The sequence below is a fragment of the Misgurnus anguillicaudatus genome, chromosome 5 (assembly GCF_027580225.2).
Source record: "Misgurnus anguillicaudatus chromosome 5, ASM2758022v2, whole genome shotgun sequence".
NCBI classification, from domain to species: Eukaryota; Metazoa; Chordata; class Actinopteri; order Cypriniformes; family Cobitidae; genus Misgurnus; species Misgurnus anguillicaudatus.
This window is the reverse complement of record NC_073341.2, coordinates 38869034-38881767: the sequence shown is the minus strand read 5'-3', so window position 1 is coordinate 38881767 and position 12734 is coordinate 38869034. Positions and strand designations below refer to the sequence as shown.

Genomic DNA, 12734 nt, shown 5'->3' with positions numbered 1-12734 from the left:
CAATTGCTCAATCACACAAAATGAAGGGCATGCATCTGTTACCCAACATTAAAGGATTAGTCCATTTTCTTAAAAAAAAAATTGTGATAATTTACTCACCAGCATGTCATCCAAAATGTTAATGTCTTTCTTTGTTCAGTATTGAAGAAATTATGTTTTTTGAGGAAAACATTCCAGGATTATTCTCACTTTAATGGACTTCAATGGACCCCAACACGTAAAAATTTAAAATTGCAGTTTCAACGGAGTTTCAAAGGACTCAAACGAGGCATACGGGTCTTATCTAACGAAACGATTGTCATTTTTGACAAGAAAAAAAAAAAATATGCACTTCTAAACCACAACTTCTCGTCTATCTCCGGTCCTGTGATGCGCCAGTGCTACCTCACGCAATACATCATCACATCAAGAGGTCACGGAGGACGTATGTGAAACTATGCCCCAGTGTTTACAAGTGTGAAGAAAGAGGTCTGCTCCGATGTTGTTGTATGTGGAATAATACTAATTAATGTCTTTGTGTCAGTTTATTGTCTAAAATGGTCCGCAAATGTGCGTTTCATATATGTAACATGTGACCTTTCCACGGCATTACGCAATTACCTGAGGTCGCGCTGGCGCGTCACATAACTGGAGATAGATGAGTTGTGGTTTAAAAGTGCATATTTTTATTTTTCTTGTCAAAAATGATGCTAGATAAGACCCTTATGCCTCGTTTGAGATCGATTAGAGTCCTTTGAAACTCCGTTGAAACTGCAATTTTAAACTGCATTAAAATTTTTACGTGTTGGGGTCCATTAAAGTCCATTAAAATAAGAAAAATCCTGGAATGTTTTCCTAAAAAAACATAATTTCTTCAAGACTAAACAAAGAAAGAGATCAACATTTTTGATGACATGATGGTGAGAAAATTATCTGGATTTTTAAAAAAAATGCACTAATCCTTTAATATACAAAATGTGCCTAATAATAATATAAATGATGTTGGCTATTATTTGGTATGCCATTAGTTTGGTATCTAAATTAAAATTTTATTTAACCTTGCTGTGATGATATTTAATGTCCACTTTCAGGGGCGAATTTAAAGACATTTAAAGACAAATCTTAGGTGGATTTCGGGGGTATAAGGGTGGGAGGGTGAGACACGCCTCTGTTCACCGCAGCTGGAGGGAGCAGATGGGGTTTTTCACCCGCATGTTTCAGCTGCACCGGGGCTTTGACACCAACACTGTCAACTTCTCACAATACCAACTGAAACAAATGCAGATCTCAAACGCACCTCCTTTAATAGATTCTTTGCCATCCGCTGGGCTTCATTTGTCACATGTCACCCTCCTGTGACATTTCCCACGGTGTGTCAACCTGCGAGTTTATTTAAAAGTGTTTTAAGCACAGTCATTAGTGAAACATATGCACACCTTTCTACAAACTTATTTTTTTAGTAAGAGAAATAGCAGGAGCTGCCAACAATTTGGGGCCCCAAAAAATCCAATGGAGAGTCCCGTAACAAAAGCTAAAAGAGGCTGCTTCTTGACACAGCAAAGAAACGAAGATGGCTCATTGTATTTAGTTAGTGCCTAAGAAGAAAGCGATAGAAAGAGAGAGAGCCAGTGAAGGGAAGAGAGAGATGAGAGAGAAGGGTTCCCTAGCGGGTTTACTGATGAGCAGGCATGCGGGGAGTCTAGGGGGGCTCAGCTGGGGCTGTTTGCCCAGCAGTGAACACCCGTCATCAAGAAGCTCATAAAATATTAATCCACCACACAAAGACGCAGTACTGGAGGCACCAGACTGCGAATAAGACGGACAGAGTGACCAGAAAGAGACAGAAAGTGATGCAGACCGAGCGACAGCAAGTGTAATGAATGGCCACGAAAAGGGAGGGGGCTGCAGGGTAAAAAGGGTGACATGCCGTAATTGGGGGGAAATCTGCGCGACGGTGGGTGGAAACTATTATTGGCAGGTGGAACAAAAATGGACGCATCCCTGAAATAATGAAGCGAGGGGGAGGTGAGGTGGGTGGGGATGCGAGGAGACATGGGAGCAATAGATGTGAGAATTGGCTCTCATTTAATTACAATCGCTTTTGAATAAAACGTTTCTGCGTGACAATAGAACGGAATTAGAAACAGCGACGCATTCCGACTGTGGAGGGCCGTGTTTGGAGGAATGGGCTAGGAGCGTATGTTCACATAAGAAGTTTTGGCAGCAAACCGAGCGCCCAACAGTTGTCTGTTTACACTCCTGGAGCCAAGGACTGGGCCGACAACAGAACAATGCTGATTTGTTAAAAGGACTCAAACTGGCTCTTCACTACCACATACACACAAAGACAACCAGTGAATGGAGCGCACACACTCGGAGAAGAATGCATCCAATGCACGCACGCACACACACGAGCACACACTGGATAAGACATCAATACATATATCCAGAGAGCATTAATATTCCGGAACAGAGGGCAAAGCTGTTAGGGCTGCCTAAAAGCAATAATCAATATTATTCAGATGGTTATGGTCAACGGGGAGAGCATTTAAAACTGAAAGGCCAACAGGAATACAGATACTCCACAAATACAAGAAACACAAGTAGTAGACACTAGGGCTGTCACGATTATGAAATTTGGATGGTGGTTAATTGTCTAATAAATTGTGACGATTGTGACGATTAAAGCAACACTAAAGAGTTTTTGCTCTTTGCTCCCCCTACAGGTTGGAAGCGGAATTGTCCATTACCACTGTCGTAAATAATTTAGCCTACTGCAGCAAAGCTGGCTCTGTTTGGATTGTAGGTCTGCCGTAAAGCACGCTTTTGTAGTTTTCACTCGAACTACAGGACTGCGACCCGACGGTTGAAAACTTTTTTAGTGCGGTTTTGGCCGATAGAGTGCTGCAAAGCGAATGTGAAAGTGCCGTTCACCCTGTTTCGAGTGGATGAACCACTGAACTTTTTTGGAAATGTTATTTTAAGGTAAAAAACCTTAGGCTTTAATTGCCTGTTTTAGTGCTTTGACGATTAATTGCCTGTTTTATTGCTTTGACATTTAAATCTCATACATTGTTTTGTTTGTTTATGAAATAATTTTTACACATTGTTGTGATTATTTAAATTAAATCTTTTGCAAGGTTTACCTGGCAGTAAATATTAATACACATAACATATATTTAAAAATAATCTGATACTGTCTCGTTTATACAGGCGCTACAGCTCCCCCTTGTGTTTTTTAGAGAGATTTGCAATCATTGCGGTGATCTGAAATCATTGTGATGAGGTCAAACAATCGCGATGAGATGATTATTTAATAATTGTGACAGCCCTAGTAGACACAAGGGCGATTTAATGTATTGAAAGTGTGACTTAATTCTATCATCATTTACTCACACTTATTATGTCATTGTCACCTGTGGGTTTTACCACTGACGCAACTAACCTTTAAAGTACTGTAACTATACATAGCTGTTATTTTTAAACATTGAGATTTATATTCCCTCAAGCATCTAAAAGACCTGGGGTCTCATTTATAAAGCGTACGTACGCACAAAACGGGGTTGGAAACTTGCGTACGCCAGTTCCCACGCAAAGGTTAAAAAACACACTTGATGGGATAATGGCCTTGCAGGGTGGGATCTGAGGATGATTCATGTACGCACACTTGCAGGTGATTATAAAAGGAGCTTCGCTTTGTTTTATAATTCTTAATATTTTTTGGCGTATTCCATTTTTGCTTGTGTGCGTACGTAGACTTTTAGTAAGGATCCTATGCACGGTTTATATAAGAGACCCCAGAAGACCATATACAAAATCATAGCTTGCTTCGGTAATGTGCCACTGTTTTTGTTCTTTCTTGAGCTTCGTAAACTTTATTCAAAATGTAAAATTTGTGCATACAGTTTTGTTATGATATGTGATTATGACAGTATTGTCACTTCATGAGCATTAGTATTAAAAAAAAAAAATTAAAAGTCAAACAAAAGAAAAGGTTGAATACACAGGCTTGGTCAGACGCCTATTTTTCTGCAGCTGAAAATAAAGGATGCCATCAGCAAGTTTTGAACTTTGAGGTTTTCATGGTGATGCTAAATGACTCACTGAAGCAGTTCAGCCACGCCAGTGTTGCACTTGCAAAACCTGCGGTTAAAATGGAAAAAAAAATGAAAGCAAACCACCCACCTGCCTTGACAATAAAACACAAAGACTGAGTGCCAGAAAAAAAAAACATTTTAACAAAATAAGAATGCACAAAATAAAAATGTATACTGTATGCACGCCGGTGCAGCAGCAGTGCCCAAAACTCAATTAATGGCACCCAAAATTCACTCCACATTCCTCACTCGCTCCACTTTCTTTCCATCACTCGACACAGAACAGTCCAGTCACAAGAAGCCGTTTAAATGCTCAAACCGCATGCCTATTACAATATCAAAGCACGAGTTGATAAAGATGACAGTGTGTATGTTAACGGAAGCGCTGTGACCTCCCCGCGTGTTGGACGACTCTCATCAGGGCCTGAATGGTGCTTCTGTGGCTGGACGTGACTGGTGACCTCCTTCTGCCTTTTTACACGACGAGCCAAATATCTCTCTCTCTTTCGCCCGCTCTGAGCGGAATAATAAGTCGTTGCCGGATCTCTGAATGTTTCAACTCGGTTTGCATGTTTTTACCCAGAAGTCCCTGAGGCGACGGCGTACGAGAAACAAGTTTTCTGCACCTCACATGTGATTTACAGTGTCCTCTTTGGAACGCTTCGTCACAGCGGTTGGCAAACGTTAATTGACTATGAATTGAATATATGAATAATTGATGTCTTGTAGCAAATTTGAACAGTAGGAGAAAAGCAGCAGTTAATGGGACTAAAAAGGAATAAATTTGGCTACTATGTGTGAAACGCTATAGTTTTCTGAAAAAGATGGATTTATACGCGTGACTATAATGACTATTTAAACTAGATTTTCCAACACAATCTCATGGCAATCTGTACATGTTTTACGAGTTGGCTTATTTGCAAAGAATTCGTACGTTTAAAATCATACATTTTGGTACGATCTAATTTCACCCCAGTGATGTTGGGTTTGGTGGGGGAGTTAGGGGTTGGGTATCATAACTTTTTTCTAACAATCGTATGTTTTTGTATGACTCGTTTCATACGAATTTATGCAAGTTAGCCATCACGTAAAATACGTGCAAATTCTCGATCAGGTTGGACAATGCGAGCGGGTGCAAAACCTGCCTTCATGATGCTAGGGCAGAGTTTCTTCTTCCAGGGCCAAATTTTAAAATTGTAAATATGAAGCGGGCCAAACCTTTTATATATTTTTTACTTTTACCTATTATATATATATATTATTATATATTATACCTTATGTTGTTATTGTTGCTTTTTGTTATAGGTCATATATTAAAAAACATGCATTTTAAAGGTGCAGTGTGTAAATATTAGTGGCATCTAGTGGTGAGGTTGCGAATTACAACCAACGGCTCAGTACATTGCTCACCTCTCGTTTTTGACACATATAGAGAAGCTACGGTAGCCGCCACCGGACGACCATGTCATCATCGGAGACAACTTAGTAAAAAAGTTTGGGCTTCTGTAGAAACATGGCGGCACATAATGGCGACTTTCATGTAAGGGGACCCTCATGTATGTAGATAAAAACGTCTCATTCTTAACACATAACGGTTCATTATGAAAGGTCTTTATACACCCCTGATAATATAGTTTTGTATATTATTTTGCATTTCTCTAAAGAGATCCTTCTAAAAATTACACACTGCACCTTTAAAAAAGATGCACACATCTTGTATTCAGTATTTTGTCTTTTAATTACTGAAAACTCATAATTCCTTTTTAATATTTTAAAAACAATTGCAGTTTAACATTGCAAGAACCAAATTTTACAATTTCAACTATGAACTTTGCACAAAAAGTGCAAGTGTAAATAGTCAACATATCTTGAGCTCTTAAACTTCTCTTGTTTATAATGGTTTAACTTTCATAAATTGTTAAATTTCAAGTATTCACAACATATAGTCAGTCTTCTCCTAATGCCTAAAATTGCACTTCATGTTTTCTTTTTTAATATTTTAAAGATATATAGGTCAAACCGCCTTTCAATTGTACACTACATCTGGACACGACGGTCGGAGTTTGCCCCCTAGTGGCAGTCGTAATGAAATTTCAGTGTAATCGTGAGCTCATTCCAGCGCAAAAGCCTTTAACACACAAATATATTTATATTTAATAATTTACTTATCAGTAATCAATCATTTTTAAAAGATTCAATTGTTACTGATAAAGTTAAATAAAAAAGGATTGATCATTTTCACCTTGCGCACAGTGTTTTGATTGGGACAGTCTTCTCCTAATGCCTAAAATTGCACTTCATGTTTTCTTTTTTAATATTTTAAAGCTATATAGGTCAAACCGCCTTTCACTTGTACATGACATCTGGACACGATGGTCGGAGTTCGCCCCCTAGTGGCAGTCGTAATGAAACTTCAGTGTAATCGTGAGCTCATTCCAGCGCAAAAGCGTTAAATCTACAAATATATTTATATTTAATAATTTACTTATCAGTAATCAATCGTTTTTAAAAGATTCAATTGTTACTGATAAAGTTAAACAAAAAAGGATGAATAATTTTCACCTTGCACACAGTGTTTTGATTGGGACACAATGAAATGCATCACTTCCAGCTGCTGTGTCACATGCGATGTAGTCGCACAAGTTTACTTTTTTTATTGCATCCAAAGCTCAAATTGGATTCGATAATTAAACACCTGCAGATGGTTGGCACCCCACGCAGCCCATTTCTGTCTCTCATACGTTTTTCTGTCATTTGTCATGTGCAGTGGAAAGGTAAAAGTAACCACACTGATTTTAAATTGGACAAAGATGACCGGCAGGCCAGATAAAAATGATTGGAGGGTTGCATTTGGCCTGCCAGTTGACTAGTCATATGCTAGGGTATATTTAAAATAAGCAGTTTATCAGTCAAAAAATATATAAACAAATTCACATAAGATACATTTAGCAAAACTCAAACACTGCAACTTATACATATAGGTGCATTTCGTTCTAAGGAACTGACAGATTGATTTATTGTTTTACAAGCAAACAAAGAAAAATCACTTACAGTTTATATAACATATAGGTTATGATGTTGTTAAAGATGTTATCTTAGTCTGATCCTGTCGGGGTCAAAATGAAGGACAGACCCCCTCACACTTTTGCTATCGCACTGTAGTTGGTCAAAAAAGGATAAAAGACTGATACTTGAAAACAGATCCCAAAACTCTATATAGCTGTTCACTGTAACCCTTAGTAGACTTTCCAAAAGCCTGAGGCAACACACACAGTGAAAGAATGAGATGGAGAGAGAGAGAGAGAGAGAGAGAGAGAGAGGGAAAAAGAGAGAGAATGAGGGAGAGAGAGCTCACCTCAATATCATTAATGTGGCAAAACAGGTTTGACAACAGATGCAAACAACATAGCAGTGTAACATGAGAACATATTTGATCCCTGAAAACTCTCAATTACTTGGAAACGGATGTTATTGCACCGAGAGCCCCTCATACTAAAACACCGTTTTTTATTACCGAAACCTACAGTGCACAAGGAGACCCCGGCAGCATTGTCATAAATCAAAAGAGATTCAATTACAAAGAGCACATTGCGGCACGATTGTATCAGAAGTGCAGAAATGGGAGCAAAAGACAATTTGGGGGTTTAACTCGGGAAAGAATAAGAAATCCCTCATATCAATGTGACGAAATCAGGGCACATGAAAAAAGTCATTAATTTATAACAACTTTCATATGTGTGGTCATATTTACATTCAATAGCGACATGTCTGATTCCACAGCACATTAAACTCAATCGGAAACAGATTATGCGTGCACAAAGCAAGCACTCGGTATAATCCAAATATTACTGTTTTAAAGCTAAAATGGGTCATTTATGCACGACTGCACGAAACTGACTAAAAGTGTTTTTTTTTTATACAAGCAAACATTTTAAAGAAAGAAATCTTAAAACGTGCAATGTAATGCATGGGTCATACGGACGTTTTTTGGAGATGATGCACTTTAAAGTCAATGTAAAGTTGGATATTAAATGTGTTCTCAGTTTGTGACACCACAGAAAAATATGATGTTAAACACCCAGCCAAATTTATATGATTAAAAAACACACCAGATAAATAAAAAAATATGTTATCAAAAACATGCAGGATTCTCAAAAGCTTTGGGTGCTGAGAATCCCCCCGCCCCCTGCAGCTTTCATGCGAGGGGGCGTGTCCACTGTCTGTGCTGAAACCACGCCCCTCGCAGGAAAGCTGCAGTGTCTCTCTCAACTTTCACCAGTGTTGGAAGTAACGCATTACCAGTAATGTGCATTACGTATAATATTACTTTTCTGAAGTAACAAGTAAAGTAAGTAACACATTACTTTTTAAATGTACACATTAATATTTGAGTTACTTTTTTAGTTTAATTAATTAGATTTAAAAACAATTTTGTACTGAATTAAACTAAACATAGTTGCTTTTTTTTACTCTATGCGTACATGCCAGTGTGGGAACAGTTTGAGTCAGAAACTTAGATGGCAGGCCAGAGCTCGACATTTTGCAACTTGCAAGGCCTGAAAGAGATCAAGCCTCAGCCAAGAAAAAGTAACACAAAAGTAACTAAAAAGTAACATAAGCATTACTTTCCATGAAAAGTAACTAAGTAACGCAAATAGTTACTTTTTTGTAAGTAACTTAATATTGTAATGCATTACTTTTAAAAGTAACTTTCCCCAACACTGACTTTCACATACTGCTACAACCTGAATAAATGCTTGCGATTGTGTTAGGGGTGGTGCCACACTCGGAGGCTCCAGTGTGTCATCGAGCCACCATTCAAGCCCCGCCCAAATAATCCTGAACTCTGAAATGTGGGAAGACTGTGCAACTCCACAATTCAGTAACACATAGTTCACAGTCTTTGTAACATGTTTCAGCAATACAATTGTAACATTTATAATATGTGTGTAAACAATTATATGAAATAACTTTACACAGACTTTTAATGAGGGCAAAACATTTTTTATTTTGTTTTAACTGTAAAACTGTATAAACAGTATCTATAGACTATATAGGGTGGTCTCCCAGACAGAGCTTATCCTAGTCTCAGACTAAAATGCATGTTTGAGCTGTCTTAATTTAAATTGCACTAAAATATCTTAAAGAGCACCTATTGTCCAATTCACGATTTTACATTTCCTTTGGTGTGTAAGTGTGTATTAGTACATGTTAAGGATATGGATAAGGTACTAACCCCAAAGTAAACGATGACACAAGTTATCGTCTCCAACATAATGTCTTTTCTTGGACTACACGGATTGTAGGCAACAGTTTACTTCCTAGGATTTATGATGTACTAAAGGCTGACATTATCATAATTCCTCCCGCTTGGACTCACAGCCTGTAAATTAACTCCTGTTACCGTGGGTTCACACCAGCCACGTTTGAGGCGTCAAAATCGTGTCTACCGCTCCTAGTTTGCCACTTGAACAGTTTGAATGCATTTGCGCATCTAGAGTGAAGTAGACGCGCGGAAAAGCAAGCATTTGACGCGCGTCAGAGGCGAAATCCGCTTCTTGTGGGAGGGGCAAGTCCTATGCGGTGATCAAAAGTGAAATGTCCTTTTAAGCAAGGTCCTTTATATTCCTGTCGTATAGCTACGGGTGACTGCTTACGGACAATATTAAGCATTCCTCCATGTTGAATAAGTGACTCCGGGAGGGGCTGCCGCCACACAGCAGCAAGCAGGCTCCTGATTGGCTAACAAGGCGCGAAAATATGCCAAAGTTCAAATTTTTGAACTCGGGCGTCAGCCGCAAATTCGCGCCAGATGCTCAATTCGCGCCATTCGCGTGAACTAGATGCGCGAATGAGGCGGATTCGTGTCTACCGCGCCTCGCTAAATGCTTCATATTCGCGCCACGAGACTTCCATACCCGCGTCAACGCGTCTTCACATTGACTTAACATTGAAATCACTCGCGCTTGACGCCTCTACCGCGGCTAGTGTAAACGCAGCATTAGTATTGCATTGTGAGCGAATCTTTCAAACATGGTGAGGAGCGTCACATTTCCTGCTGAAGCCAGAGGTATTCAGGCCAATCACATTTTACAGATTAGCTGGCCAAATTAAGGACACAGAGCTTTTCAAATCAATAAGTTCAGAGCGTTTGAGAAAGGCAAGGAGATCTGGAGCTACAAACATGTGCGGTATGTGAAAAATAATGTGTTTTTGAACCATAAACCACGCAAACACATTGTATTATACCAAATACACAAAATATATGTTTTTATAACATATCTTTAACATATATCAGTACCATTGCACACCCGTATTTTGTTTTTGTTAGTTATGTTTGTAAAAACTACTTAAATGTCCTAATATAACTCAGGCCTAGTCCCAAAGCTAAACCCTTTCCGAGAAACTGCCCCCCGTAGACTATAAAGGGTTATATTCTCAAAAAAGAGTTGCATATTTGCAGAGATGCTTCCGTTGTGTCTTTACAAACTGAGCGCAGACGAGTCCAAATTATTTACAGTAAGTGGTAGTAAAGTTGCGTGCCACAGACGCTCAACATCCTTTAAGACCTCGCTGACACACATAACTGAGATTCTTCTGCTTAAGAAAAATCAATAACACAAAGGGCGCGAGAGAAGCGGCGGTGCGAGACGTACTGTATGTATGTGCGTGAGCAGTGAAACAGATGCTGCGGCGCTCAGACAGCTGTGAAGTAAAGGCACCAATTACAGTGGCAGCCCTGCCTCTGACACACACTATTACACAGTCTATAATCTACCCGGCAAATCTCGCTCCCACGCAGTGTCAAAGGCTACCGAGAGAGAGAGAGCGAGAGAAAAACAGGCACGCACAAAGAAACACGAGGGTTAGAGATATCCTGAGACTAAATGAGAGACTGATGGATGAAGAGTACAACGAAACCCAGATAAAACTGAAAGAAATGTATAGAAACCAACAAACAGGAAGTTGAGGGCAGAAAACAGGAAGTAAAGGGGCAAAAAAGGAAACAGATAGGAATAAGAGAAAGTAGCTGACGACTGTGGAGAGACAGAATGGAAGAGGGGCTTCGCGGCTACACTGGCATGTGGAGAAGATGATTTTGGCTTGAATAACCGTGTCTGTTTTTTGTGTCCCTCTAGGCAGCGATCACTGTCGTTACACTGCTACACGAGAAGCCGCTCCGGATGTGTGTGCAGAGGCCTGGAGTAAAAGAGAGAGAAAGAGAGAGAGAGAGAGAGAGAGTAGGATTCATTTCCTCCCGGTCTGGCAAGGCCCTATCCAGTAAATACACGGATCCACAAACAGCTCCAATGAACACTTGCTCGCCAACAAGCCTCAGGCACGCCTCCTGATTAGCTCAAAGAGTAAATCAACGGAGAAAGACTGCAACTCTCCAGGGAAGAGAGAGAGAGCGAGCGAGAGAGAGAGAGCGAGCGAGCGAGAGAGAGAGAGATGTGTGGCGAGTGCTAATTTTACATTCTAAATGACTCTGTCTACACGTTAACTGTGTTAGCTGATCCAAAACTTAGTAAGCTGCCTACCTAGACGGTTTTCCATGGAAAATTACCTTGGCTTATACCATTTTTTTAAGGGGGGGGTGGGGGGGGTGAATTTTAAGGCAACGTTACACGCATTCTTCACTGAAACAAAATTGATACCGCAACAAAAATTACGGCCTGCAAAATTATCTAAAAAAATAGGCTGCATGATTTTATTTATTTATTTTGAAGAAAATTGCGATAACTTCGTAATAACTACATACAATAATGGGACAATAATGCTTTAAAAATCCATGTAAAGTAACATTAAATATGTGTTCTGAGTTTAAAATTTTGAAAAAAAAAGAGATAAAAACGGCATATTAATAAAAAGTTATCAAACTTTGGATTAGTATACTCTGCTTTAAAATGCTGGGGGCGTGTCCACTGTCAGTGCTGAAACCACGCCCACTCGCGGGAAAGCTGCCATCTCTCTTAACTTTAAAATGCTGCTACAATCTGAATGGATGCTCATGATTGTGTTAGGGGCGGAGCCATGCTCAGTAGTCCCGCCCAAATAATCCTGAACTTATAAATGTGGGGAAATGTGGGGTGCAGAGCCATAGAGAAACAGAGTTGTGCCAACGGAAGTCCAGAAGCTCGGCCGTCACGTGATTCACGCAGACTTCAGTTAGTTCCTAGAAGCCCATAGTGAGCCATTGAAATACATTGAGTTAGAGGCAAAGAGCTGTGATTTTTCTTAATTTATAGTCAAGAAACGCATTTTTTTTACAATATTTCTATATCACATCAAAATGTGAATGTAGTATTGTTATGCAGTTATATAAACAATGTTTTTTGACAAATTAAATCCACCAATATAGGAACATTTGTATGGTCATCTGCTGGTATGTGGCTTGTTAACATGTTTTACGCTACCTTTAGCCACTTTAAAATGCATCACACTGTACTAATGTAAGTTTATAATGTTATGCTTGTTTATAATGTACAAAGTGAATGTGCTGTGAATGTAACTCATAGTGGTTTAATTTATAAATATACAAAGCACAACATTAAAAAAGACTTTAATATTAATTTTTTTTAATTTATTATAAATTATAATAATATTTCTGGCTTAGTGTAGTTTTCTTTTTGTTGTTAATATAAACATCTGATGGGA

At 39.1% G+C, this 12734-nt stretch overlaps 1 protein-coding gene across 2 annotated transcripts in view; it reads right to left on the bottom strand.

Moving 5' to 3' along the window:
* The window catches only part of plxnb3 (plexin B3), an 82022-nt gene that overhangs the window by 53035 nt on the left and 16253 nt on the right, over positions 1–12734 (bottom strand). The window lies entirely within an intron of this gene.